The sequence below is a fragment of the Malus sylvestris genome, chromosome 11, assembly GCF_916048215.2.
Source record: "Malus sylvestris chromosome 11, drMalSylv7.2, whole genome shotgun sequence".
Lineage (NCBI taxonomy): Eukaryota > Viridiplantae > Streptophyta > Magnoliopsida > Rosales > Rosaceae > Malus > Malus sylvestris.
The window spans coordinates 29,219,183-29,235,234 of NC_062270.1; the positions used below are offsets into that span (position 1 = coordinate 29,219,183).

General features: G+C 36.1%; 1 pseudogene; it reads right to left on the reverse strand.

Moving 5' to 3' along the window:
* On the reverse strand, positions 1–15,028 carry LOC126590363 (ribonuclease 3-like protein 2; annotated as a pseudogene).
* Positions 15,029–16,052: the final 1,024 nt, after the last annotated feature.

The window sequence follows — 16,052 nt, forward strand, 5'->3', positions numbered from 1 at the left end:
TCAAGAGTGACCTCCATATATGGAAATAAAGGGAAAGGCTACCCCGATAACTAATTTGACCTACAAAAACAAAGCTTTTTCCCACTAGTTGAGGTCGACTTAACTAAGTTGGCATTAGGTGGGGTCGGCTTAACTAAGTTGACCACAATAAAGAAAGTAACTAACACAGCTATTCCTTCAATGAAACATAAAACTAGCAGCCCTATCACCCGACGAATCATAACCCAGAGTCTGTAGAGTACTGAGGGAAAATAGCCAATCTTACTATCTGCTGCTTCTTCGATGTTGTTAGATTCTAGTAAACCAAAGATCATCAAGGCAGCCGCAGAATTATCCGCATCTTGTTTTCTTGGCTTTTCATATCCCATCGTATATAGCACGCCATCGGAAGTTGCAATTTTAGCTGATGATACATATCTCTTCTTGTGCGCAGGACCAGATTCTTTCTCAATTCTACAATAGCAAAGTAAATATGCATGGATTGTTTAAAAATATTATCAACAACATAATTCCAAAAACACAATTTTTTTAACTGAATATGTTCATACTCGTAAGTTGGTCTAGGGATCCTCTTCTTGTCACAAAGCACATTCAAATTCTTTATAGCTTCATTTTCAGCAACAACTTCAACTGACTCGGAGCTTATGCCGAATGTTTTGGACTACTCAGATAGAGCTTTTCTTGCAGCATGAAGCCTTGCAATTGCCATATGTTTATAAGAAGCCGAGGCAACTAAGATACCATCAACATACACACTAGCAGTACTTAAATTATGCCAATAATTTCTTCCCCCTTTGATGTTAACCAACTTTCCGTGCTTATGGCAAAGCTTACACAACACTGACACAGGGTGATCTGACAATCTTTCAAGAGTAATTATAGGCTCCAAAAGAGGCTTAAATTTCTACAAATGTACCACAGCAGACAATTAACACAAAAACCACTAGTTAGAGTTCAAACAAACTTCCAAACCCTAATTAAAAACTCAATGAAAGGTGTGAAGACCTGTATTTTAAAAATAATATTTATATGTTAATTAAGTGTTAAATATAGGGGTAAATATCAGTTTACTACCCTCATGTTTCGTGGTTTTCAACATTTAGTACATCAAGTTTTTTTCGTCCCAAAGTCATACATAAAGTGTAAATTTTGGGACAATCTCATACATACGCTAGTCAAACTGTTAAGTCTCTTGTTAAGTGATGACATGGCGCCCATGTGGACAATGATTGGGAGCCACGTGTCATTAAAGGGTCCACGTGAATATTAAAAAAAGGGCAAAAGACTGTTTACTACCCTCATGTTTCGTGGTTTTCAACATTTAGTACATCAATTTTTTTTCATCCTAGAGTCATACCTAAAGTGTTAATTTTGGGATAGTTTCATACATCCGTTAGTCAAACTGTTAGTTCTCCTGTTAAGTAATGACATGGCACCCATGTGGACAATGATTGGGCGCCACATGTCATTAAAAAAATATTCAAATATTAAAAATATTTATATTAAAAAAAAAACCATAATCCCCTTCTTCCCTTCAACCCGCACCCTCCCCAGATTTTTCTTCTTCTTCTTCCCATATTCGGTTTTTTTTTTCCTTTTCTTTCTTCTCTTCTTCTTCTTCTTCTTCTTCTTCTTTCTTATCTTCAAGATTTAAAAATTTAAAAAAAAAAAAAAAAATCTGGGCTTTCACCCATCCCAACACCCTCATTCCTTCTCCCTTCCCTCTCTTCCCTGCACCCATCCTCCCCGCACACCCACCCATTCCCCTCCTTCTTCCTCCCTTCTCTCCTCTGCAGTCCACACGGAGCCCTCCCACCCCACCCTCCGAAGCCACTGGGAGGAGGTCGAGCGCCGTCAACACGGTGGTTATGGCGGAGATCGAAGGCCCCTTGAAGACCCATCAAGTCCGACGACCTGCAATTCCAAATTTTAATTTTTTTTTTATAATTTTTTTATACCAGATTAATGTTAGGGTTAGAGATTGGAGGGAGGGTGAGAGAGCTTCGTGTGGACTGCAGAGGAGAGAATGGAGGGAGAATGAGGGGAGTGGGTGGGTGTGCGGGGAGGATGGGTGCAGGGAAGAGAAGGGAGGGAGAAGGAGGGAGGGGGTCGGGATGGGTGAAAGCCCAGATTTTTTATTTTTTTGTTTTAAATTTTTAAATCTTGAAGATAAGGGAGGGAGAAGGAGGGAGGGGGGTCGGGATGGGTGAAAGCCCAAATTTTTTTTTTTAAATTTTTAAATCATGAAGATAAGAAGAAGAAGAAGAAGAAGAAGAAGAAGAACAGAAGAAAGAAAAAGCTGGGGAGGGTGCGGGTTGCAGGGAAGGGATTATGTTTTTTTTTTTTTTTTATATAAATATTTTTAATATTTTAATTGTTTTAATGACATGTGGTGCCCAATTATTGTCCACATGGGTGCCACGTCATCACTTAATGAGAGAACTAACAGTTTGACTAACGGATGTATGAAACTGTCCCAAAATTAACACTTTAGGTATGACTCTGGGATAAAAAAAATTAATGTACTAAATGTTGAAAACCACGAAACATGAGGGTAGTAAACAGTCTTTTGCCCTTAAAAAAATTTAAAAAAAAAATATGGGCGTTCATCTTCACCCATCCCTTATTCTCCCTCCCTTATCTTCCCTGCACCCAACTTCCCCGCACACCCACCCATTCCTCTCCTTCTCCCTCCCTTCTTTCCTCTACACTCACAACCCTCCTCCTCCTCCTCACAACCCTCATGTCCACAACCGTCATTTCACAACCCCAACCCCTCCAGTGAAAATCAGTCTAACGAGGAGGTTAGATGCATCCATAAAGTAAACGAAAAATTACCTTGCAATTTGATTCTGTAGTTGTGATTTGCCATATTCTGGAGATGCGGTATGTGAGATATACGAGTATTTGGTGACGTCACGTGTTGATCCTGGACGTATGTTGGGATCGGGGCGTGATACCTCATCACCCCCACTGAGCAAGACACTGTCTACACAGTTCTGGGCTCCGTCAACCTCGACATCCCTTGGCACTCCCTCTTCCTTGATGACCTCTGCCTCTCCGCCCCTCATGGCATCGTATGTGACTTCTTCTACGAAATCCCCCATGAGCTTCTCGAAGCTGAAGAAGCTGAAGGTTCTTGATCTGGGTTACAATTATTTTTTTCGGAAATGTTCCTGAATTGGTGGGAAATCTCTCTGAGCTGGTGAATGAGGGGAATGATTTGGCTGCTGCGGGAGGGAGAAGGACGGGTGTTGGGTCGAAATTTGGCATGGGCATTCGGGATAGAGTTTAGGGATATGAGTTGTATGCGTCGGAGAAGCAAAACCCAAAAACCCAAATACCAAACCCCACAAAAATAAAAACCCAATTTTTTTTTTCTGCAGAAAAATCAGTCTCAAGCAAAAAAGCTTCAATCTTTACTCTACACAGTTGGGTTTTTCTCAAAGTTTTCAAAAACCCACCTCAGGAACTCCAAGAACTTACATGATTTGATCCAAAAATTAAAAAGAGCAAATGAGTTTTCTATCAAACCATGTTTCCAATTTCTCCATCTATCTGCTTTTGTTATTCTTTCTCATCGGTTTTGAGCTCATCCCAGTTGCTGAATCTACCATTGACATCACCTCCTTGGAAGAAGTGTGTGGGAGGGTGAGTGCAGAGGACGGGAATGGGTGGGTATGCGGAGAGGATGGGTGCATGGAAAAGAAGGGAGGAAGAAGAAAGGAGGGGGTCGGGAGGGGTGAAGGTGAACCCCTCATCTGAAGAGAAGAAAGGAGGAAGAAGAAGAAGAAGAAAAAAAAAATCCATGTGTACCATTTAATGACACGTGGCGCCCAGTCATTGTCCACATGAGCGCCACGTCATCACTTAACGAGAGACTTAACAGTTTGACTAACGGATATATGAGACTGTCCGAAAATTTATATTTTTAGGCGGTGTAAGTTAGGATTGGGGTATGTCTATATAGGGGTTGAAGTTTTGCTAAATTACTGCACTAACCAAATTACCTACCGTCCATATCAAAATTGTGTCACAAAACTATTAGGTAATGGTACGGTATTTGTACCGTACCATAAATTTTCGGTATGATAATGGTATTCAAAATCATTAGGCCATCTTCAACCGAAGGGGCTATGTTTAGGCGTCGTCCAGATTATAGCCCTGCAAGAAATTATTTTTAATGAACGTTGCCAGCCCATATTTATATATCATTTGCAACCGAAGGGGACTATTTTTTAGCCATCTCAATAATTTATTATTTTTAAGTTTGTTCTTTAACTTTATTGGTTAATTGAATTAAACTACCATATTTATAAATGAGTAACTTTCCATATTTCTTGTCTTTATGTAATCTTAATAATTATTTGAAATGCTACGTTTGGTTTGTTTAAAAAAAATTCGGAATCAAATCCAATGGCTAGCTGACGTCAACCAACATGTGAGTTGCTGACAACTGGCCCAACATTTCAGGCTGGCTGGCTTCAATTGCCTAGCCCGATGGCTATGGGCTGGAATTTGGCCTAACGGGGCCCCTTTTTTCTTTGGCCTACACCTTCATTAGAGATGGTTTTTTTCTTCATTTCGGGCTATAAAAGAGCCTGTAGCCTTTTGGCCTGATCCATTGGAGATAGCCTTACCGGTGGTATAACGTACGTACCAATACTATTAATACTATATTATTTATTTATTCATTTATATATATATAATTAGGTATTATTATCACATTATGTACTTTATATTTTTTTTTCCTTGTTGTTTATCCAAAATCATCCTCTCACCCTTTGACATCTGCTTTCCTGAAAAAAAAAATCTAAGCCTTCTTGCCGTCGCGATTTCATGTTCTCTCTCATCTTGCCATCAACTTCCTCTCCGTTTCTCCAGTTCTGGCGATTCCCTCTCTCTCCACAATCCATCTCATTTTCTCTTTCATCAAATTTGGTTGTCTTTTTCCCTAGCGTCGTCTACTAGGAATATATGTATTTTTTTTAGGGATGTTGGGTTCTTTCAGCAATTTTTTCATCTATTTACTTTTTTTTTAAATGAATCTCTATAAATTCTCTATAATTAAATAAAAATGTTTTAGAAAAACAAGAGAATGGCCAAAAGCAAGTCTCGGCCTTGAGTTGGGTAGAAAAAAAAAAAATCAAATTTTGGCCAAAAGAGTGGCCCAAAATAAAGTGGTAATTACCATTGTCATATCATGCAAACCGAACTATTTGGCATGTCAAAATTCGGTATACCAAAAGTTTGGCACGGTAATGGTAATAGATTTTGCTAGACCAAAAGTTTAATATGGTACTTGATACAGGGATTGTCATACAGTAATCGTACCAATACCACCCCTATACCTATACATATGATATATCTATCCTTGTCGAATTGGAGAAAAAGAGACCAGGAAAGAAGAGAGAGAGAGACGAAACTGGAGTTTTTGCTGGAAGAATATTTATACAGAGAGATATATAGAAAATAGAAAGCGATTCAGATGTTTGTTAGGGTTTAGAGAAACAAATTAATATTTTAAGGTTGGGATTGGGATGTTTAGAGAGCGGCCACCTCTTCCTGTTATAAATAGGTATCTGTGCGGCAGTGCTTGCTCTTTCGAAGCATGAAAACTGAGAGGGAGAAAGAGATCGATTGAGAGAGGGAGGGAGGTGTTACATCCCACATCGTCCAAGGGAGTGGATCATGTAAGCCTTATATGTATATCCCCATCTCTACCTAGCATGAGGCTTTTTGGGAACTCACTGGCTTCAGGTTCTATTGGAACTTCGAAGTTAAGCGAGTTCGCATGAGAGCAATCCCATGATGGGTGACCCACTGGGAAGTTCTCGTGTGAGTTCGCAGAAACAAAACCGTGAGGGCGTGGTCGGGGCCCAAAGCGGACAATATCGTGCTACGGCAAAGTCGAGCTAGAGATGTGGTGGGGGCCCGGGCCGGGATGTGATAGGAGGATCGTGGAGTCACTCTGGAGCTTGCTATGTATGGGATTTTATCAAGGTGGTGAACTCTTGTAATAGAGAGTTGGAGTAATACTTTAGAGTCTAGGTAGGGGAAATACAACAGACTTTTACAGAGATTGATTTTATTAAATTTTGTTGTCAAATTTTATATTATTATTTATCTCATTAGTTGATTACTCTTGTTGAGTGTTACTTGGATATGTGTACATTATTGTTTCGTTGGATGTCTGTTTGTTACTGACTATGGAATTACTCATGGTTGAGAATATATTGTGGAATATGTGAATGATAAAATGAAAGTCTTTGTGAATCATTCATGATGTGTCATGTGGTTGAGATTCGGAGTTGCAAAAGGAATTGTGGAAAATAGGGTAATGGAAATGATCCTTTTTGTAGTTGAGCCAAACTCTTAGTAGGTACCAAGTTTCAGGCGAGCCCATAGTGCACAATTTCTTTTAGGGTAATTCGGTATTGGCGACGAAGGGTTTTGGCTAGACAATTAACAAAAGAGAAAATTAAGTTACAGGGGGTTAATTTGTATAATAGAACATTCGAATCACCACTGCAAAGGTAATATGTATGGTATGGGACGTGCAGGTTTGCGCGTTTTATTATATAGATTAACGGGTTGAGTAGAGGATGTTAAGTCGCATTGCATTCACACATTGTCATTTTAATTTCCATGACTGGTAATATGTTATAGTTGAATTGTGTGTTGCCTCGCACACGACTGTTGACGAAGAACTAATCTCGTCTAATCCTTCTCCACAAAATTAAATATATACATAAAAGAAAAGGTTATGTCCCTATTGAGCTGTCGAAACTCGCCTCTATATTGTTACACAGATTTACAAACTAGACCGTCAAGAGGGTAGGCGGAATGAGGTCGGACTATATGTGAGGCTAGAGTTTGTACTTATTTATTTTTAGGAAAACTAATGAAAATGACTTGAAAACTTTGAGTTTTAATGATAAGGACAAAATAAAGGGTAAAATGAATAGTACCAAGATTGACTTTTTAGTGTAAAAATGTGATTTTTCGTTAAAGTGAACAGTACCGGATGCTTTTCGTTTAAGTTCCTTTTATTTTTAGCCTTGTAAAGAGTTCTTAACTTCTATTTATAAGGGAATTAATTTTTCATACTGTTTCACTAAGTTTTTATTAATTTATTTAATTTTTAGCTAGCGGTCCGGATATAGATTTTCCTACTGATCCGGTCCGGGGCGTGATAAAAGGTTTCCATAATTGTTATATAAAATGAAACAAGCAAATGAAATACGCACCATCCATAGTTTGTCCAGATCAAAGTTAAAGTCAATGTATATAGCAGCTGCCACTGACTTCACAATATCTCCAAGAACATGACTGGGTTGTATAGTCCCATCATATACAAGCCTCGTCTCATATTTTTCATTCCATTCCGATACCGCTTTGGCAAACTCCCCAAACTAAAATTTAAACCAAATTGCTCATAAAAACAAAAGTAAAAATACCATTACCTAAAGCTGCCACAAATCTTTTAAACAAATTTCAACAAGAAAAACACAATGAAAACTTACATCAAAAGGACCCGTTTTTGAAATACTAACTTATGTGTGACACAGTTTCATTTACAAACTTCTTCAGAGCAACTCCACCCATGGAGCTCTTCCCCCTGACAATCCACTATTGAATCCACCCCATTGAACAGTAACTGTCTTTAATGAATAGTAACTGCCATTAATGAACAGTAATTGCCATTTGCATCTCCACCCTTGGAGCCCTCCCCCCTGACAATAGGCAATAAAATATTAGTTTTTTTTGTTTGTTTAAATAATACAAAATAAAATTATTTGTAATTTCGAATAAGATTTTTTAAATCGTTCTCGTTGCGCCACGTGTCATTGTATCTAAAAATAATATCTTTAATTCTTTTGCCAAGAAAGTAATGATGAAAACAAAAAATGGTTTTTTTTTCTTCCTGTAATACAACACCTATCATAGAAAAAGTGAAAATAATGCATATAGATAAAAAAAAAATTAAAAAAACCGGACCCAGCCTGACACAAAAAATGGTTTTTTTTTTCTCCCTTGCGTCAGCATGACCCCTTCCCCCTCGGGCAGCAGGCTTGTCAATTTTCCACAGGCCTGCAACTCGGGCTCCCACCCTCACTCGGGCCCCCACCCTCACTCGGGCCCTTCAACGCTGGACCTCCTCCCACTGGCCCTCGGGCCCTTTCCTGGAGCCTGTCCCCCGAGCAAACTCCATGAGTGGAGTTGCTCTCATAGAAATAAGAAATTAATGTTCACATTAGTTAGTTGGTAATCAAAAGCTCATATAATATGTTAGTGACTATAATTGTATATACACATTTGTTTCTCCCTTTTATGACATATCAGTCTTTCCTCAAAACACATGGGGTCAACTATATTTAACTTCTTATTGAAAAAGATGTTATTGGCATTTAAAGAAACAAAAACCTTCATCCTGCACGAGTTTAATACAATTTTTTTCCTTATATTTGAGTGTATGATGCTTTTTTTTCTTTTACTATGCCAAATTGCCAATAATAGTTCCTCTGAAAATTAAAAACCTCTACAATTTGCAAATTCAACTTTTCAACTTAAAAAAAGTACTAAAAATGATAATAATACAGTATGTTTGTAGCAATTAAAAGAAATCAGAGAGAGCACAAACAATGACCTTATCATCGAGAGCAGGTGAATTGTGGCGAAGGTAGCCATAAAAACCATGTTTAACAGCGGCGCATGCGAACTTCACCATATTAACATTGGCGGAGCGGAGCTTAGATAAGTTGCCTTGATCAATGTTGGGGTAGGCAAGAAAGAGGTGCCTACTCATAGCGATTTCAAGGGCGGCCTGGCCAAGCCCCTTGAGACGTTTATATGAGGGAGAGTAAGTGATGGAGGAGTGTGTGAGAGCTTGCTCTACAAGTCTCTTGTCCTTGAAGTTGTGACTGTTAGAGATTTCAATAATAATAATAATTATTATTATTAATATATATATATATATATATTAATATATAATATTTATGAATATATAAATATATAAATATATATGACCTAGTGCTGCTGCCATCCGCAGCATGCATGCGGCAACATGTATTGAAAGGTTGGATTTAATTCAACCTTGTACCTTTTGGTTGAATTACAACTTTTGGTTAAAAGATATGATGTTTACTCAAATTGTATGAGTAGAATTAAAGGATATAATTAGTCAATATTTATTTTCTGAAAATTCTAAATAGAACACATGTCTTTTGGGTCAACACTCTTAAGAAGAGTTGTGTGTCTTCAACTAAAATGAAATGGCTCGATGAACGGGTACTTTGATGTCTATAAATACATGTTGTGGTATAATGTTTCATACACAATTCATTCAGAAATTTGTTGTCTACATAATTTCTTTGCTCTCTTTTCTCTCTTCATCACATTCATACAATTTCTTTCTAGTTATTTCTAAGGGAATATAATTCGGTTTTGCTAATCGAATATTCCATATTTTGTTGAAGATTCCATATTTCTAAGTGATTTGCCAAGAACCCTTTAGCAAACTCATTCGAGTGGGGGCAAATAACACTTTAAGGAAACGATTCAAGTCGTACCTCAAAGTCATTATTCGGATTATTCTCCATAATTCTACATTTAATCTAACAGTCTTAAAGTGTTATTTTCGTTATGGATAACAAATCTGATAACATGGCTTTGAAGATTATCAATCAAGATGTCTACAAGTTAGACAAATTTGATGGATCAAATTTCACCCGATGGAAGGACAAGATGCGTTTCATGCTTACTGTTCTAAATGTCATATATGTGTTGGATCCGAAATTGGAGCCTATTTGTGAACCAAGTGACAAAGACTCGGACAATATAGTTGCCGATCGAAAGAAGCGTGAAGAAGATGAATTGGTATGTCGAGGACACATCTTGGGCACATTATCTGATCGTTTATATGACCTGTATGCACACATTCAATCTCCAAAGGAAATTTGGGAAGCACTTGAACACAAGTACACAACGGAAAAAAGAGATACCGATAAATTTTTAATGTTCAAATATTATGAATTCACTATGTTTGATAACAAACCCATCCTAGACCAAGTTCATGAATTATTGGTCTTGGTCTCAAAGCTTCGTGAACTTAAAATAGTTATTCCGGATCCTATGATAGTTGGAGCTATTATGGCAAAATTACCCCAAACATGGAATAACTATAGAAAGAAACTTCTACACATGGTGGAAGATATTAGTTTGGAGAATTTGCAAAAGGGTATTCAAATTGAAGAGGAAACTCGAAATCGTGATAAGAATTTTGCAAATCAAGATTTCTCTAAAGTTCACATTGTCGAAGGAAACAAATATAAAAAGAACTTCAAAGTCAAAATTGACAAAGGGAAGTTTAAGAAGACCAATTCCAACAACAATCAAAAGAATGCAAATGGTGTATGTTACCATTGTGGAAAGAAAGGCCATTACATTCGTGATTGTAGACACAGAAAAGCAAGTGAGGAATATGCCAATAAGACCAATAGCGCAAATATGGTGGAAAACTCTGGAATTGATAACATTGTTGCAATGGTATCAATGATGCATATTGGCATAATTACCGAACTGAATATGGCAGCGGTAATAAAATCCTCCGATTGGTGGCTCGACTCAGGGGCTACTATACATGTGTGCAATGACAAGGCACAATTTAAGACATATGAAGCATCAACGGACAATCAAGAAGTTTTAATGGGGAATCATAATTCCGCCAAAGTTCTAGGAAAAGGAATCGTTGAACTTCAATTTACTTCTGGGAAGAAATTGATGTTGCTTAATGTGCTGCATGTTCCAGAAATTAGAAAGAATCTTGTGTCTGCAAATTTATTATGTAAGAACGGTATAAAGACTGTTCTAGAGTCCGACAAGTTAATAATGTCGAAAAATTGGATGTTTGTTGGGAAGGGATATTCTTGTGATGGGATGTTCAAACTAAGTATCAATAATAAAGTGAATTCTTCTGTTTATATTGTTGAATCTTCCTCTCATTTATGGCATTTACGTTTAGCACATATAAATTTTAGATCTTTAAAATACATGCGCACACTTGGTTTTATTAATTGCAATGATGATTATAATGATAAATGTGAAACATGTATTCAAGCGAAAATGACTAAGAAACCTTTTCCAACTACCGAAAGAAATACAAATTTATTAGACTTAATACATTCTGACATATGTGAATTTAATGGTGTTTTAACAAGAGGAGGAAAAAGATATTTTATCACATTTATAGATGATTGTTCTAAATTTACTTATGTTTATTTATTGTCTAATAAAGATGAAGCTTTTGAGTGCTTTAAGCGCTATAAGGCTGAAGTTGAAAACCAAAAGGGAAGGAAAATTAAATGTCTTCGTAGTGATAGAGGTGGTGAATATTTTTCACATGAATTTGATATTTTTTGTGAAGAGCATGGTGTTGTACATCAAAGAACTGCACCCTATACACCACAACAAAATGGTTTGGCAGAAAGAAAAAATAGAACACTCACTGAAATGATTAATTCTATGATGATTAATGCTAATACTCCAAAATATTTATGGGGTGAAGCATTGTTTACTACATGCCATATACACAATAGAATTACATCTATGAAGACACATGTGTCACCATATGAAATTTGGAAAAGAAGAAAACCAAATTTGTCATATTTGAGAGTATGGGATTGTGTAGCTTTTTATAAGGCACTCGATCCTAAGAGATCCAAGTTGGGTCCAAGAGGAATTAAAAGCATATTTGTAGGTTATGCAGAAAATTCAAATGCATATAGGTTGCTTAATTTAGACTCAAACACAATAGTTGAGTCTAGAGATGTCGAATTTATAGAAAATAAATTCTATAATGACTACTCAGTGTCTGGAAAAGAGAATGATCAAACACATTTCTCTAATCCGTCTACTAGTCAATCTCAAGGTGAGAAAAGAAAACAGTCTGAAACTGTTAATGAACCAAGGAAAAGCCAAAGGGTAAGAAAAGAAAAGACTCTAGGCTCTGATTTTATTTCATCTCAATCTATTGTATTTTTAGTCGAAGGAAATAGAACAAAGGTTCTTAAGAAAATACCCATATTGTTGAATGTTGAGGATGATCCTAAAAGTCTAAGCGAAGCATTGACTTCAAGAGATGCAGCTTTTTGGAAAGAGGCTATAGATGATGAATTTGAATCATTAATATCTAATCAGACATGGGTTTTAGTAGACTTGCCCCAAGGATCAAAAGCAATAGGTTGTAAGTGGGTATTTAGAAGAAAATACAATACAAACGGGTCTATTCAGACATTTAAAGCCAGGCTAGTTGCCAAAGGTTTTAAGCAGAAAAAAGGAATAGACTATTTCGATACATATGCACCAGTAGCTAGGCTCACATCAATTAGAATATTGTTTGCATTGGCATCTTTATATAATTTGCATGTGCATCAAATGGATGTGAAAACAGCATTTTTAAATGGTGATTTAGACGAAGAAGTCTATATGGAACAACCAGAAGGGTTTGTTTTCCCTGGGAATGAAAAGAAGGTTTGTAAATTAGTAAAGTCATTATATGGATTGAAGCAAGCACCAAAACAATGGCATGAAAAGTTTGATTTTGTCATTTTATCATATGGATTTAGACATAACAGTGCTGATAAATGCATATACTCTAAATTCACAAATGATTATGGTGTTGTTATATGTTTATATGTCGACGACTTGCTAATTTTTGGTACAAACATGAAAGGTGTATCTGAAACTAAAGAGTATCTAAATTCAAAATTCAAGATGAATGATTTGAATGAAGTAGATACTATCTTGGGAATTAAAGTAAAGAAGCATAGTGGGGGTTACGCTTTGTGTCAGTCACATTATATAGAAAAATTGCTTCTTAAGTTTAAGCATTTACAAATAAAAGAAGCAAATATCCCTTATGACCATAGTGAAACTTTGCTTAATAATTCTGGTAGGTCTGTTGCACAGCTTGAATATGCTAGTGTAATCGGAAGTTTAATGTATGCCATGCATTGTACCAGGCCAGATATCGCATTTGCAGTAAGCAAACTTTCTAGATACACTAGTCATCCAGGTACTGCTCATTGGAAAGCAATAAATAGAATTTTTGGTTATCTTAAAAGAACTATTAACCTGAGTTTAACTTACTCTGAGTTTCCTGCAGTACTTGAAGGATATTCAGATGCAAGTTGGATAACAAGTGCTAATGATAATAAGTCTACATCAGGGTGGATTTTTACAATTGCCGGAGGAGCAATTTCTTGGGTTTCGAAGAAGCAAACATGTATAGCACATTCAACTATGGAATCTGAATTTATAGCATTAGCAGCAGCAGGTAAAGAAGCGGAATGGATTAGAAATTTGTTATTGGAAATAGAGTTGTGGCCACAACCAATGCCATCCATTTCTTTATACTGTGATAGTGAAGCTACTTTGTCTAGAGCATACAATAAGGTATACAATGGAAAGTCTAGACATATTAGCTTGAGACATGAATATGTCAAGCAATTAATAACTGATGGAGTTATTAATATTGTTTATGTTAAATCAAGTAATAACTTGGCGGATCCGTTAACGAAAGCACTTTCAAGAGCTTTAGTAGTTAGTACATCTAGTGGAATGGGGCTAAAACCCTTTACTGAAAATTAGCCACCAATAATGGTAACCCGACTTTGTCTAGAACATCACTAGTTTAAAAGTTTAATGGGTAATAACAAGTTATTGTTAAGTGGTTGTGTAAGCACTGAAAATTATTATATAGCTCATTCCAGGATGATCAGTGCAAGACTGCTACGTTTAGGAGGATGAGTTTTAACTCTTAATGAGGTTATTTGTAGTTATGTCTATAGTAGCAGGGACATGGGAAGGAACCTCACCTATATAAACATAAGAAGTGGTGCCGCTTCTGCCAAGAGTTGGGTTTTCTCTTGTAAATGTTTATGAAACCAGGATGAAGCACAAGACCATAAATAGTGCTTAATTAGTTCAGTAATTTCTTTAAGGAAATAAGACATAATCATGTGTGTGGTGATTCCGGTTTTAACATAAGAATAGTTGGTTTAAACTTAAGTCATCATCGCATTCGTTATAACTTTGAGTTACTTACACTAATTAAAGGTTTAATTCGAAAGACACCTTTATTGTATGCATGATTATATTGGTATGCTTGTGATAATTATAAAGAGAGAATTATTGTAATATCATTTACCATATTATTGAAATTGGGAAGGATTGTTAGAGATTTCAATAATAATAATAATTATTATTATTAATATATATATATATATATATATATATTAATATATAATATTTATGAATATATAAATATATAAATATATATGACCTAGTGCTGCTGCCATCCGCAGCATGCATGCGGCAACATGTATTGAAAGGTTGGATTTAATTCAACCTTGTACCTTTTGGTTGAATTACAACTTTTGGTTAAAAGATATGATGTTTACTCAAATTGTATGAGTAGAATTAAATGATATAATTAGTCAATATTTATTTTCTGAAAATTCTAAATAGAACACATGTCTTTTGGGTCAACACTATTAAGAAGAGTTGTGTGTCTTCAACTAAAATGAAATGGCTCGATGAACGGGTACTTTGATGTCTATAAATACATGTTGTGGTATAATGTTTCATACATAATTCATTCAGAAATTTGTTGTCTACATAATTTCTTTGCTCTCTTTTCTCTCTTCATCACATTCATACAATTTCTTTCTAGTTATTTCTAAGGGAATATAATTCGGTTTTGCTAATCGAATATTCTATATTTTGTTGTATCCTGGAAGTGATTTGCCAAGAACCCTTTAGCAAACTCATTCGAGTGGGGGCAAATAACACTTTAAGGAAACGATTCAAGTCGTACCTCAAAGTCATTATTCGGATTATTCTCCATAATTCTACATTTAATCTAACAGTGACCTACAATTTTCTCCATGGACGTCACTGAATCTTTCATTTCCGGCGATGGCTGGAGCTCGCGATTGAGGGACGCTGAGGTAGTGAAGAGTTTCATGTTGCTGAATTGGAATATCGCCGTTGATGTGTGGTGAAGTAAAACTAGCTAGTTGGATTTGGAATTGGAAATACCAGAAAATTCTCTTAAGTAGTGATGGAAAGCAATTAAGTTAAGCAACCTTATTAGTAAAAGTAAGGAATCTATTCCCCATTTGCGCGGAAAAGAATGTTAAAGGAAAAGGAAAAAGAATAAGGGTAATACAGTGTGGCCGAGGTTGTCATGTAGGGATTGGTTGATGAATCATCGGAATCGATTCCCCATTTGCATCAAAAGTTTAAACATCTTGAGTTTCTCAACTGTTAACAACGGATTTTGCGTTAGAATGTCTTCTATTATCATTGTGACGGAAACACGAGTAGGGACGAAGCCAAAGATTTGTGTGAATGGGGGCATCCTCAAATAACAAAGTTATAATTATAAAAAAGCTCAAGAATTTACTAAGAATTTACTAAACACTATACTAATATGCCTAATAACTAATCAAACCAACAATTCAATTAACCAATACCAATAAGCATACAAATTATTCAACAAATAAACATTTAATTCAACTAATCATATGAATAAATGTATACCCATATTCATAGAATTCGTAATTTCATAATTTCATTCATCAATAATCATAGAATTCATATCAATAACCAATAACCATATTAGTGCATTACCATATGATTCTATATTTCTATACCAATTAAACAAAAAGTCGTCTTAAATAATTAATTCAGGTTAGGGATTATAGATTTAGGAATTAACAAATTTACCTAAATATATATATATATATATGTCGACTAGAGAGTGGCTGGCTGGAGTGGTTGGCTACTGGCGTGGTTGCACTGCATTGGCTAGGAACATCACCTTTGATCATGTTCCATTCCGTTTCAAGTTGCTGGGAATTTGGGGGCAGAGCAGCACCAAGCTGCTCTCTGATTGGCAAAGGCAAATAAAAATGAAACGGGGATGGAATAGGGGTGGACCGTGGGGACAAGCAGTCCCCCACCATACATACTTTTTTTTTTCAAAA